The following is a 15,349-nucleotide window of genomic DNA, read 5'->3' on the forward strand; positions in this document are numbered from 1 at the left end:
GAATGCAGGCCCCATCATGGTGCATGGGCTGCTGAGAAGGGCATAGGCTGGATTTCAGCCCCTGTCCACCTCTTGCCTGAATATCGTTGCACGGTGCACAACCTGCCCACCTGCACACAACTGTTAGACTTCAGGGAGTACACCCACTGAAGGAGCCTAGTAGACCAATAAGTCTTAACCTCTCATTTTACAAGTGAGGAAGTGGAGATCCAGGAAGGAAATGTAATTTACTGAAGGTCACACACCAAGCTGGAGGCAGACCCAAGGCCAAAGATCCAGGCATCCCGACTCCCAATCTAGCACTTTTCCCTCCCGCTGCTCTATCCAGTTCTCACTCTTGGGGACAGATGGCAAAGCCAAGACAGCAGGAGAGCTCCCAAAAGCAGCGCCTGGGGAAGCCTTCTTGCACTAATTAGAGGAGAAGTGATAACCTCATCCCAAACTACACATAAAATTGAACGTAAAACTCTCTGAACCGTGTACCACTTAACCCTTGGCTGATGTGGAACGTGAACATAGCTCTTCCCCAGTTATTCCCCATCTTCAACCTCATCTATCCTCGGCTGCTTCACTGTGAGGATGTCCCCAATGTCTGTCTAGGCCAGTACATCTGTCTTGGCCTGGAAACTCCCAGGTGAATTTCTTGCTTCCGGAGAACCCCTGAACATGCACAAGTGCTCAGAAGATGACTTTTAATTTAGATGAAGGTGAGGGCAATGGTGATGAAGAAGCAGGAGAAGGGGGGAGGAAGGGGGTTGCGAGAAGGAGAGAAAGAGAAAGAAGAAGAAGGGCAATTCCTAATGTATTATATTAATTTCTTATCCTGGGATCCTAGTTGCCTGTAACATCACTGAGCTGTGCTTCACGGAAATGGTACACGTGTATCTCTCTCTCTGTCTCTCACTCTCTCAGTGGTGCCTGCAGTATAATGTGGTGATTAAGCTCAGGCAGAGCCAGACCTCCTGTTTTTGCATCCTGGCTTTGCCACTACTTGGCTCTGAAATTTCAGGCAAGGGCCTTGGCTTCTCTGTGCCTCAGTTTCCTTTTCAATAAAATGGGATAACAGCAAACATGACCTCATAGAATTTTCTGAAGATTATGAGAGTGAATATATGGGCAATACTTAATGCAGTGCTTGGCTGATAGCAGGTATGCAGTAAACATAGTCTGTAACTATACTGGGGTGCTGTTTCTTGACACCTTGACACCTGGCCCTATTTTCCTGTAGTGTTGGGGGAATTGTCCAGGCTGCCTGGAACAATTTCCAACTCAGTATTCCAATTGTTGGAGCAGAGAGGGACTGCCTTAAGAAGTAGTGAGCTTCCTGTCACCAGGAGCAATCAAGTGGAATCCAGATGAGCACTTGGCATGGATGTGGCAGAAGCAGGGTGGGGGTGGGGGATCTCTTCCTAAGTCCCTTGCGAGCCCAGTACACTATGAATATGTGAATAAACACACATCTCCTGGCACCCACATGGGCATAACCTTGCCCACAAACGGGGACACACATACAAGGGTGCAGTCTCCACACTGGCTTTGGGGACCAGGGAGAAGTATTTTAAGCCAGGCAAGCCAACATCCCCAGCCAGCCCCTCCCCCAGCACCCAGCCTATTCCTGTGTATACACAGGCAACCAGGTGGCAAGCAGAAGCTTTCAGGGAGGCACCGAGTGGGATTTCAAGGAGCCTGTTTCCTATCACTCCCGGTTGTCTTTTTACAGGCACCAACTGCCAGCCTCCGCGCCCCCATTGCAGGCCAGCTCCAAGACAGCGTGGGGCAGGTGACCAGGAATGGGACAAGGTAATTGGTTGGTTCTGTCTCTGATGGAAGTGGACTGATAGTGCACCTGGGGTAGTCCTGGCAGCTCTGGCCTCTAAAGGGCCGTAGTGCCCAGAATTCGGATGCTGTGAGAGGTAAGGACTTCCCCATTGCAAAAGGAATGAAGCAAGAATTTGTAGGAGGGTCAGAAGCAGCCCCGTCCAGCCAAACTTATTCCTACTCCTGCCTTGTCCTGACTGGCACCCCACCTCACGCAGTCCCCCAACACTTGTCCTGGCTGCTGTGTGCCATCCATTAGCCATTCTTTGGGGAGGGCAAAGTGCTGATAAACCAGAGCAGCAGCACATTCAAACCTTCCTATCAGCCCGGGATGCATTACTGCATATTATTTGTCTGCAGTAGCTGTGACAGCGGTTCTTCCTTCCTAACAATATCGGCTTCGCCTGGTATTACAAAGGGCCCCTAAGTGCCACGAACACCTTTGCTAGGAGAGGAGACCACACACTGGGGAGAATGGGGAGGTGGACGACCCTGGGATGAACATTTTGCTGCGGATTAGTCCAAATGTGGATGCAAAAATTAGATGGAGGAAGGGAAGGAGGAGGAGGCAAACGGAACAGGACGGGGACAAGGAGCCCGCCCAGGAAGCAGAGCTTTCCCGGGGACCAGTACACCCAGCCCCACTCTGCAGGAGGCAGGGCCCCCTCCAGCTTCCCTGCCACAGCCCGGCTCCTCTTCCCAATCAATGACCTCTTTGTGGCTGAGAAGGTACGGGAACCACTACAAGAATTGGGGGTTGGGGGAAGGCCACCTCGTAAGCACCCAGGCGCGCACGATCCCAACTTATTGCCGTCGGAGCCAGGGCTCCCGAAAAGGGTCTCCACACCTCTGGTAGCACGGGGCTGCCAGGGGCAGTGGCTGGAGCCTCTCCGACTCCGTGAGGCAGTCGCCCGTCCCCCAGTCCCGGGAAGAAGCGCTCTCCCCCGGCCCATGCCCGCTAGGTGGCGCTCGGCAGTCATGCTCCTCCCACCCCCGGCGTCCCAGCAGCCTGAGGCCCCTGGACACCCGCTTGGAGGTGGGCGGGGCGTGGCAGGTGCACCGAGGTGGGGGAGGGAAATAGGAGCAGCATTCCCTCCTTCATTTATTCATATCCATGGAATTTCTAAGGCCTCAGCCCTCAGTTGCATTAAAAGTGGCCAAGGACCAGGGAAGCTGGAGAATTCGTTTTACTTTTTTTTTTTTTGCGGTACGCGGGCTTCTCACTGTTGTGGTCTCTACCGTTGCGGAGCACAGGCTCCGGACGCGCAGGCTCAGCGGCCATGGCTCACGGGCCCAGCCGCTCGGCGGCATGTGGGATCTTCCCAGACCGGGGCACGAACCCGTGTCCCCTGCATCGGCAGGCAGACTCTCAACCACTGCGCCGCCAGGGAAGCCCCTTCTCTCTCTTTTTATTGAAGTATATAGTTGATTTACAATGCTGTTAGAAGTGTTAGCTTCAGGTGTACAACCAAGTGATTCAGTTATACATATGTGTATTCTTTTTCAGATTCTTTTCCGTTATAGGTTATTACAAGGCATTGAATATAGTTCCCTGTGCTATACAGTAGGCCCTTGTTGTTTATCTATTTTATACATAGCAGTGTGTATCTGTTAACCCCAAGCTCCTAATCTATCCCTCCCCCCCTTTCCCTTTTGGTAACCATAGTTTGTTTTCTATGTCTGTGAGTCTGTTTCTGTTTTGTAAATAAGTTCCTTTGTATCATTTTTTCAGGTTCCACATATAAGTGATATCATGTGATATTTGTCTTTCTCTGTCTGACTTATGTCACTTAGTATGATCATCTCTAGGTCCATCCATGTTGCTGCAAATAGCATCATTTCATTATTTTTTATGACTGAGTAATACTCCATTGTGTGTGTGTGAGATAGATAGATAGATAGATAGATAGATAGATAGATAGATATCTCCCACGTCTTCTTTATCCATTCATCTGTCGACATTGCATGTCCTTCCCCTGAAGGTCTAAATACTCCAGTCCTCCAGAAGCCCACAACCTCTGAGAGACAAGAGATCCAGGAAAAGTTAATCCGAGGTAATCTTGCCAAAGGCCAAGTAGGAAGTACAGCCAGTGCCCTGAGTTCAGAAACAGCCATGGCATAAGACACCACAGAGCTCTGATAGCAGTTATCTTGACCAATCTGCTCTGGACCAATCAGAGCAGAACGGGTGACAGTCATCCATCCCTTCCGATGCCAGGCACTGGACTAGGCCCTGAGCATTTGATTATGACCAGATAACACAGTCCCTGTCCTCAGAAAGTGTGTGGACGAGTGAGGGAGAAGGACAGCAGGCAGATAACTACACAAATAATTAACTGACTGCTACTGTCATATGTGAACATGTTAATATAAAGACTTCAGGAGGAAGATTTCACACTCACCCTGAGTTGCCTGCTGCAGGCCCAACCAGGGTTGGAAGTGAGGAAGTTTGCATTTATACAGAACATGAGCCCACTCCCTCTTAGCAGACATAAGAAACGGTTGCCTAACATCCAAAGCATAATCAAGACGAGGGCGACATGTTTCCTCTGGGTAAACTGGGAAAAAAACCAATGTTTACTGAGCGCTTAGTTCCATGTACCAGCATGGTTGATGTCTCCTCATTTAACCCTCACTTTACTCTGTGGAGTGGATGTTAAGCCCACCTTACAGAAGAGGAGACTGACGCTCAGGGAGGTTGAGGAACTGGCCCCAGACTGGAACCCATAACTGCCTGAGTCCTAATCCCACCCCTCCTCTGCTGTAACACGCTGCCTCTGGGACCATCTCTGGATACACTGCTGGGGGCCAACACAGGGAGCATAGGGGAGGGGAGAGAGAGAAAGCAAAAGGAGCCTGGCAGGCTAGGAAGCCACCAGGTCAGGGCCCTTGTCACCACCTCCTGTTGGCATAGCCAGCCCTTTCTCAGCATCCTGACCAAACCACCACCCACTTAACATTCCGCTCAGTTTTCACTCCTTCCGACTCCAAATGTTTATCAACACATGCTGTAATGTAATCAGCTCCTGGGAAAATACACACTAGGTAACAGATGCTGACAAGAGTGTCAAACAGATGTCCCCTCCCTGTCCCTCCCTCCCTCCCAGCCAGAGCCGGCACACCCAGGATGCTGGGGAGCACCTATTGCCACTCCACCCTTCCAGCCCCAGCAGGGGAGGCCCTCCTTCCTCAGTAGCCCAACAGTGTGCGGGTCACAGTGCTGGGGGCTCACACATCTCACCTCATCCTCATGGCAGCACTGTAAGGCTATTCTTAGGATGCCCATTTTGCAGATGCAGGAACTAAGGCACACAGTGATGATGAAACCAAAGTGAGGCAACAGCACCAGCAGAAGCACAAGAAGGGATGATCACTCTGCCTGTTCCTTCACTAGGAGGCCACCTCCCCTGTGGAGCACAGGCCTTTGAAGAAAGCTGTCTCATCCCTTTTTTTTTGCGGTACGCAGGCCTCTCACTGTTGTGCCCTCTCCCGCTGCTGGAGCACAGGCTCTGCACGCGCAGGCTCAGCGGCCATGGCTCATGGGCCCAGCCGCTCCGCGGCATGTGGGATCTTCCCGGACCGGGGCACGAACCCGTGTCCCTTGCGTCGGCAGGCGGACTCTCAACCACTGCGCCACCAGGGAAGCCCTGTCTCATTACTTTTAAAGTTGTTGGATCTGAGGCCTCAGGGCCTGGCTTCTACGGACTTGACAGGCCAAGTCAAGTCGGGCTGGCAGCCTGTTCTCCATTTCTGCCCCAACCAGGTTGGGGACAGAATGGATCCTGAAGGCTCAGGACCGAGCAGAATAGGGAGGCTTCAGATGCAGCGCGAGAGGAGAGAAGGGTCTGGGGAAGGGGGAGGCGCCTTCTTTGTCCTTTTCTCTCCCCTTCCTCTACTACCAGAGCTGAAGGACCCAGAGGCCAGCCCATCCAGAGGGCAGAAGAGGGGCACAGAGATGGGGAGAGCCCTGATGGGACAGGACCGCCCCCAACTCAGGACCCCTGGACCCTCTGGGATCAGCTGTCTGAGGCTGGGCAATCCTAAAGGAGATCCGTATTTGCTTTTCCCTCCAACGCAGTCAATTGCTCCTTTCATCTGACAGGAGTTGTAAATGAGACTTTATGGGATTTCTAATGATGGCGGTTTCCTTTTATCAGCCTCCAATTCCCACTTCTCAGCCCAGTTGACTCCAGGAAATGTTTTGACCAGGAATCCAGAATCTAGCACCAGGCCCCCACCCTGGTTGCTGCTTTCCATAGCGACAGCTAGCACTTGCCAAACAGGCGTCGGAGGCCAGGAGAAGCTCACGACGGAGAAGTCAGATCTGGGTTCCAGGCCGCCCCCCAGGTGGTGTATTTAACCTCTCTGGCTTTTGCTTCTTCAACCATAAACCTGGGGTAACAATGCCGGCTCCGCCCACCTACTTCACCAATGCCGGCTCCGCCCACCTACCTCACCAATGCCTGCTCCGCCCACCTACCTCACCGGGCTGCTGTGAGGATCAAAGGAGATTACAGGCCTCAAAAGCCTTTGAAAACTATAAAGCAATCACCCAGCCTGGTTTTGCTCTTATTATTATTGCTGTTGTGATTGTGTGTAGGTGCAACTGGGAAAGCCGATTATGGCAATCTGTGTGTCTCTGAGAGTGAGCTTGTTTGTGGGCACGGGGGTATATGTACCAGATTTGTGGAAGGACGGAGTTCTTGTGTCGGCACCTGCCTTTAAAGGCGCATACAGGCAACATATGTGGCTATGAGTATATTGGTTCATGGGCACACATTCAAGTGTCTTAGTATAATATCATACCAAAATATAGCAATATAACAATCCTATATGCCAGGCATTTTGCTAAACACTTGATATGGAGGTTGGGCCAGTGTAGGTATGCAGGCATCTATGAGAGGCTAGTTGTGGAGCATTTGTACCATCTGTGTGTCAGTGTTGGGCGAATGTAACGTGATGTGTGCCTATTCATCTCATGCACATAGCAGGGAATCTCTCCATGTGCTCACCTGAGTTGCAGTGAATCTGAGTGTGTGCACGCAAGCATGTGTGTGCACGTACATGCATGTGGGCACACACCCACCTCCCTGTACCTGGGTTGATGGTGTAATGTTCATTATTTATCAGCTGCCTGGCTGTGGGAGCCCCTGGCATGCCCTGAGCTCATTGCCAAGCAGCCATCAGGCCCACACACCCATTGTGGTGACAGCAGCATGCCTGGGAGGGGAGGTGCCACTCTACTCTCTGGAGCCCCAGTCTGTGCCAGGCAGCAGGGCCCCTGCCAGGGGATTGACTACTCCACCCTTGAAGCAGCAGGAGTGCTCAGCAGATGGGCCAGGCTCAGAGGCCTTGGGAGCAGAAAAGACAGCTGGCACCTTCAGGTCCAGAGGACGTGGCTGTAACAGGCCAAACCCAGTGCCTGGCCCAGGAACACCATCTTAGCCAAATAGGGGCTGGGGCTGCCTAGTGGCCAGGTGTGAAACATCCTTGCTCTCTCTTCCACACCACCACGGCTCCTCACTGCCCTCAGGATTAAGTCCAAACTCCAGTGTACAAGGCCCACACAACCTGGGCATGCACCTCCCAGGCCCCCCGCTTCCCACTCCTCTTGCACCGCACCCACCAGACTGAACTCTCAGTCCTTTGATGCACCCACAGCCCCTGGGCCTTCTCACTGCCTTTCCTTCTGCCTGATTTCTCCATGTGACACCCCTGGCTAGCCAGTCCTCACCCCTCGGGGATCAGCTCACCTCTGCAGGAAAGCTTCCTGACCCTAGATTAAGGAGGGGTCCCTACTCACCTGACACGCCCATAGGCCCCTAGATTTCCTTATCATCCCACTTCCTAATAGAACCTTTCTTCCTCATTAGACTTTGGCCCCAGCCACAAAGGGAGCATGTCTCAGTAGTACATGACTTTATTCCAATGCCTAGCATGGTACCAGGTCATAGGTGGTGCATAAATATTTGTTGAATGAATTATTTTTCAAAGCCTGTTGAGAGAGAGTGGCTGTCTCAAGCTCTCCATGTATCTACATCACAGTGTGCATTTGAACAGGCTCTTGGGTTCTCAGATCTCAAGGCTGGGGAGAACCACTCCTTTCCCCACTCCGTCCCCCCATCCTACCCCACCAATCATCATCATCATCCCAACAGGGCTGAAGATGGTAGGGTTTACAAGGTGCTTTTACAAAGGTCTTGGAAATCATCAGCATCCCTTTACAAATGAGGAAACTGAGGCACAGAGAGGTTAAAGTGTCTCGTTCATAGGGGGCCAGCTCACTGGTTTGCCCAGAACTTTCCTAGTTTTAGCACTGAAAGTTCCATGTCCCAGGAACCCCCTCAGCCCCAGGCAAAATGGGACAGTTGACCACCCTTCTTGTCCGGGATGCAAACCTAGGACTCCTGACTCCAAATCACGTGTCTGCTCCCTGCCCAACTGCCTCCTGAGGGGTCCTCAAAATTCAGTGACCCATTCTTTGGATGGCCTCTCCAGACCACGTGGCACTGCCCTGGAGCAACTCTCTCCAGAAGCATGTGTCCAGGAGTACAGGTCATTAATACTAACCTCAATCAAATAGAATTCAGAGAGACGCTCATTTCTGGAGGGAAAGCACTTTACATAATATAGAAGAAAACTAAGTCTACTATTAAAATAACTTCATAATGATATTAAAGCAAATTTTTTTTTTTTTTTTTTTTTTTTTTCCTTGCGTTATGCGGGCCTCTCACTGCTGTGGCCTCTCCCATTTGCGGAGCACAGGCTCCGGACGCACAGGCTCAGCGGCCATGGCTCACGGGCCCAGCCGCTCCGCGGCATGTGGGATCCTCCCGAAACGGGGCACGAACCCGCGTCTCCTGCATCGGCAGGCGGACTCTCAAGCACTGCGCCACCAGGGAAGCCCTAAAGCAAATTTTTAAAATAAAACAAAAAAACTTCGCTCACAAAACATTTTCATTTCTCCATGTTGCCTTTGCATTTTTCTCTTTCTAAGCGCGGATTTTTTACAGAACCGCAACGAAGTGTATATCATGCTTGTTCTCTTTTTCACATCACGTTACAGAACTCTCACTTAGATTTGCCTCATTCTGGATCCTCCATGTCACTAACACCCATTAGCTTAGATCACAGGGAGTTTGGGCTCAGGGCTGCCTCCTTTTTGAAAGACCCCTTTCTCAGCAGGGATTGCTAACTCAGGGCCCCAGCTGGGCTCCTGCAGGTTGCCACGTAAACACCGTCCTTGGGCATGTGTGCTGTTTGCAGGGCAGAGGGACACAGCTTTCATCAGATCCTGAAAAGATCAGCGCCCTAGAGAAGGACACACAGCCTCACGTCCACTCCCAGGGCGAGCATCCACCATGCACTTTCTCTGCAGGGCTGGGCTGACCCAGGAACTCTGTTCCTCCCTTACAATAAATTCCATTTCTTGGCTTCCATATGGCTCTCAAAAAAAATCCGTTTCCTCTCCACGATCCTGATAATTATCCTGACCACAACGCCGCCTTCCAGCCTGAATCTAAAGGCAACATGGAAGGGGAGAGAGTGTGGGTGGGAGGTTGAGTGTCTTCTTTCTTTCTCTAAGTCTTTTTCCCTTTCACCTCTTTCTGCACTGGGTTTGCTCCAGGCTGGAATTTGACCCATCCTCTTTCCATCTCTTGGTCTAAGCTCCCTGGTCCACGGGTATCCTCACTGAAACCCTCTTCTTAGCACCACTGTTGAATTTTAAGTATTCCCACCCCAGATGAGGAATGCTCCCCCCATCACATCCAGAATTCCCTAGGGTTTTGGATGTGGTGATTCACAGGAACGTGTTGAGGGTCTTCCAACCAGAGGCAGAGTGTAGAATGATTTACCTTCTGGAATCCCTTCTTTCTGGAGAATTGGATGGTTCAAGAGGGAACTGTGGCCTTTCAGTCATCACTCAGAACTCCAGCCCTCAGAGCCACAGAGATCCCTAGGAAACCATGGCCCACAAGGGAGAGGCTAGCTGCCTATTAGCCACTGAGGTACCACTTTGACATAGTAGATCATCGGACCTGGGGGGCAGCTGCGTTCCACTGATCTGTCATCTTCAAGAGCAATGGCAGCGTGGCAATAGGGAGGCTCTGCAGGGATCTCTGTAAGAATAACAATAATTAAACGTTTCTAAGCACTGTGGGATACGGGATACAGAGGCACCATCATAATCACCACAGCTACCAGGGTGATGATAACAGTAATTAGATGCTGTGGTTTCCCAACTACCCCCCGGGAGCACTGCCTGGGGTGAGGCTGGCCTGTCAGGTTAATGAAGGGGGCACCAATGCCAGACAGTCCTCTCTGGGGCTGGCTAGGGCTTCGGCCACACTTCCTCCATGCGGTTCCTCCTCTTCTCTCGCCTGGCCCTCAGCCTCCACTGACCCCAGATTGGGGACTGGGGACACAGGAGAGGGTGACTCCCATTCAGCATACCACTTTAATGTAGGTTCAAGTTCATCCTGTCCTATCAACAGATTTCAGGGGATTGGGGAATCTTGGGGACTTCTTAACAGGACTCCCCTCACATCAAAGTGAGCTTTATTAGCCAATTAGTGAATGACACAGAGGGGCCTGGGAGATGGCCAGGAGGGGAAGTCTTTATTGTATTGACTTTGGGCCTTCCCCAAGCCCAACAGCTGCCTCTCTGGAAGAGCCTGTGGAAGCCGAGGGGGGACGGTGGGGACAGTTTCCTGGGTAGGGCACCTTCCTCAGGGCTGGTCTCTGTCTAGTCACTGCCCTCAGCTGTGGAGAAGGTAAGAAAGGTGAGCCCAAGGGCCTGTCCTTTGAGCAGACTGTCATTCCTGTAGTCACTGAGTCTCAGAGCCAGGAGGGAACGTGGAATTCATCTGGTATACTCTCCACATCAGAGCAAGAATCCCATCCAGGGCATCCGTGATAAGTGGACCTGGGGCTTCAGTCTGAAAAGGGACAGGGAGTTCATTCCATTGTCGGTTCCCTGAACCGACAATGGTCCTGATTGAATCAATTGGTCTTGATTCTTCTCTGAGAAAGCACACAGGCTAGGCTTTGTTCCTTTTCCCGTCAGGGTTCTGGGTGCTTGTTAATCACACCTCACTTCCACCTCCTTTGGCCTTTTCCTTTATGAGGTCTGAGGCCACCTTCCAGCCTCTCTCTGCAGTTAACTCCAACTCCTACTTTACTGCAATGACCTTATTATTAACTTCCCTGCTTTCCACCACCAAAACTTCCATCTTCACTGCTCTCTTCACCTTCCCTCCAGGCTCAGAGAAAAATGAGTCCTCTCTTTTCCAAGGCTAACCCCTGCTCCACCCTAGTCCCAGCAGCCACGCTTCCTCCAGGGCCTGCCCCAAGAAGTGCACCCTCTTTCACTTCTTACACTTGTTTTGCCAAAATCTTCACCGTCCACTATTACTAGCTCTCTTCCTTCTGCCTCAGGATATGCTCAGGAGCTTCTGATTTCCCATCACAAAGGGGCAAATAAGCCCCTTGGTCTCTGTTGTGCTAATCCTCTTCAAGATTCTGATCCATTTTACTCATTCTGTTCACCACCAAATTCCTCAAGAGCAGGGTGGACACCAGCTGCCTCTGCTTTTTCACCTTCCACATTCTTCTGCTCCCACTTTGATCTGGGTTCTGCCCCCAACACCACCTTCTCAAAGGTCACTGGCGTTTTTGCCACTGTATCCAAAGGCCTCCTCTGATTCCCACCTGCTCCCTGCAGCATCAGACACTATTGGAAACTTCCTCCTCCGTTAAATTCTCTCCTCACTTGGCTTCCGTGACAACCCTCTCTCCTCGCCCCCCTCCTCCCTCACTGACCAGTCGTCATCTGTCTGTCCTACCCACGTCATTGCCAGATTCATCTCCTGGAAGCCCAGCTCCGACAGCTCCCAACGAGCACTTCTCTGTTCAGAAACCTTCAATGGCTCACCATTGCCTGCGGGAAATAAGACAAAAATCATGGAGTTGGGCTTCCCTGATGGCGCAGTGGTTGAGAATCCGCCTGCCAATGCAGCGGAGAAGTGTTCGATCCCTGGTCCGGGAAGATCCCACATGCCACGGAGCAACTAAGCCTGTGTGTCACAACTACTGAGCTTGTGCTCCAGAGCCCATGAGCTACAACTACTGAGCCCACGTGCTGCAACTACTGAAGCCCATGTGCCTAGAGCCCGTGCTCCACAACGAGAGAAGCCACTGCAACGTGAAGCCCGTGCACTGCAACGAAGAGTAGCCCCCGCTCGCCGCAACTAGAGAAAGCCCACGCGCAGCAACGAAGACCCAACACAGCCAAAAATAAATAAATAAAAATAATAAATTTATAAAAAAAAAAAGAGAAACATCGCAATTTCTTCCAAGAGATGGTCAAGGCCAAATAACCATGCCTCACCTCCCTAAAAAAAAAAAAAAAAAAAAAATCATGGAGTTACAAAATGATGCAACTATATGCAATGCATAATATACAATGTAATAATATGTCAGGGGGTTCAAACTTTTTAAGCAGCAGAGTCCATTATGAAGACTCTTTCTCAGAAGCCCAATGTTTGAAGAGCATGAAAACAGTATGCTCTTTAAACATGCTTCCTACTGAAGCAGGGAATAGGGATCCCAGGAAATTCTAGGGCTTTCAAACCACAGTTAGAAAACCACTGAAAAAATTAAATTCGTCTGCGGGTGAGAAAACAGGCCCAGAGAGGAGAAGTGACTGGTAGAAAGTTGCACAAGATGTGTTAGTCAATCAACACATTTTCATTAAACGTGACTACTGAGTGCCAGACACATTCTAGGTGCCAGCAATAAAGCAGAGGACAAGACAGAAGTGGTCCTGCCCTGGAGGGGCTGACAGCCCAGCAGGGAGTGAACCAAGTATTAGAAACAACTACTGAAAGTGGTCACAAGTATGCGAAGGAAACTGTGGGAGCATATAGGAAGGGACTCGCCTGTCTGAAGGGCAAAGTGGGCCACGCTGGGGAAGTGACACCTGTAAACTGAGCCGAAGAGCATTGAGGCAGATGGAACAGCTTCGGTGAAGCCCAAGGAAGCAAGTTTGGTGGCTGGAACCTCAGGAAAGCCCAGCGGCTCCTACTCAAAACCCTGGAGCAGGCTGAGAAAGGGCTACAGAAGCAGGCAGCCTCAATGGCCTTGCTGAGAACTTGACACTGGCCTCAGAGGCTGGCTGGCCAAGGAAGGCTTCTCAGGCATTGGGACCTAATCATTTGCATTGGAAGACAATCCACTGCTAAATCAATGGGGTATTGTGTACTGGATTCTGGAACATAAAGTAGATATTAGCAGAAGAAAAAGACATCTGAATAAATTCTGTAGTTGAGTTAATAGTATTACACCAATACTTATTTCTTGGGTTTAACAAAGGTACCATGGTTATGTAAAACATTAATATTAGGGGAAGCTGGATGAAGGACACATGAAAACTCTGTACCATTTTTACATCTCTTCTGTAAGCCCAAAACTATTTCAAAATAAGAAGTTTTAAAAATACATGTATCCCTCTGGCACCGTGGCAGAGAGGAGCGAAACTGGATGCAGGGAGAGAGATTACAGTAATAAGGATGACTAACACTTAAACCGTTCTTCCTGTACACCAGGCATTGTTTCAAGTACTTAATGTGTTTAACTCATTTAATCCTTGCAAGTCCATGAGTGAGTATTTTATTCCCCCTCATTTTACACATGAGGAAGCTGAGGACAGAGAGGTTAAGTCAGTGGCCCTAGAACACACAGCTACTGAGTGACAGAACTGGAGTTTAAGGATTCAAATCTAGGCAGTCTAGCTCCAGAGTCCTGTGTGCTTGAGCATTACATTGTACTCCCTCCCCTCAGTGTGCACTGGCTCTACTGCAAGGATATTGCAAGGATCAGGCAGAAATCGTGTGCACGGACTAGGGTGATAACAGTAGAAATGGAGCCATGTCACTAGGCTTAAGATATCTATTGGAGGCATACTCAACATTTGCTTTTGAATTAGAATATGATGGTCAAAGAAGAGGGAAGAAGCAAGAATGACTCCTAGGCTTCCTTCCGGCTTAAGAGTAGCGACCAGAACTTAGTCTCCTGATGCTTGGTCCTACGTTTCTTCCCGTCACTGAGGGAAACATTCCAGACCTTTCACAGTCTAGTTGCACTTTCTTGTCCCTTTCTCTTATGATCTTCAAAATGCAAAACAAGCTGGACCACCTGCTGCTCCCAAATAGGCGCCAACTTTCACGTCCTTGTGCAAGTTGTGCCCTCCACAGAAAGTGTCCCCTCCATCTCCCTTGGTCCAAATCTGATCAACCCTTCAAGGCCACCTCTTCCAGAAGCCTTCCCTGCTCTCCACAATGAGAAGCACTCAGTCTCTCCTCTGGACGCCAGCATCTTTTGGGCTCTCTTTGGCAGCGAACAACTTCCATCCTATAATAGAGTTATTTGAGTAGGGTCGTGGCTCTTGCTGTCTTTGGTGACCTCAGTACATAGCATAGTAGATGCTCAAAAAGATATTTGTTCAGTGAATCAACTATCTGAGTAAACAAGCTCTATCTTATTTCTCTTTGTCCCTTCCTGGCTCCCTTTTCTGTCTACTGCAACCCACCGCACACGGACACCCGCGCGCGCGCACGCACACACACACACACACACACACACACACACACACACAACACATACAAGCTGGCACCCATGTTGGTGCTTTGTGTGTTTCAGGGACTGGTTTAATCTGCCTCCATCTTCTCCACCCAACCCATCCCCAGGCAGCCATGCCAACCCCCAGGCACACTCTCTCTGGAAGCCCATTTAATGGCAGAAGATCAAAGAAGACTTACCCAAGGATGGAGAGATGGGAGAACATAAGCGGGGAACTAGCAGGCATTGGTGCATCTGGAATTGCCCCTTCAACCTATCCAGTCCATCTCCTACAAGTGGTCCTATCCTGGAGGAGGTGACAGCCCAATGGTGAATAAATCAAGTATTCAGAAGCAGAGTCTGAGACCACTTCAGTGAACTCAATCCAGAACTAGTCCTTAAAGTATAGGGCCAGACTGGACTACCACAAACCAAATTGATAAGGCATTCTCCAGGTAAAACCCTCTTGGTGGCTACCTGGTATTCACTGCAGGTCTCTTCTTTCCCCGAGTCTCAGGCTCAGGTACAGCTTAATGCCTCTCTCCTCCAGCACTTGCCTCTGATAGATAACTCACTCAGCCCCTGTGTGCCTTCCCCACAGAAGCTTTCCCTGATCCCCACCCCACCCCAGACTGAACTGGGCACTTTCTCTGAGACCCGTCAAATCATGTGTGCACATCTCTGGGACACACCACACACATTAAATGCTTGTTTATAACATCTGTTTCTGTTTGTCTTCCCCCTCGGCCCCCTAACTAGACTGAGTGAGCTTAGGGCAATGACGATGTCTCTGTATCCCCAAGACTGGTATGGTGTTTGGTACAAAGAAAGCCCAATTACATTTGTTAAATGTAAAAAGATGGATGTATGAGTGTGAATGTTCATGTGAGCGCTTTATTCTACAGGCTTCAGC

This window comes from Lipotes vexillifer, unplaced genomic scaffold (genome assembly GCF_000442215.2).
Source record: "Lipotes vexillifer unplaced genomic scaffold, Lipotes_vexillifer_v1.1 scaffold753, whole genome shotgun sequence".
NCBI lineage: Eukaryota > Metazoa > Chordata > Mammalia > Artiodactyla > Lipotidae > Lipotes > Lipotes vexillifer.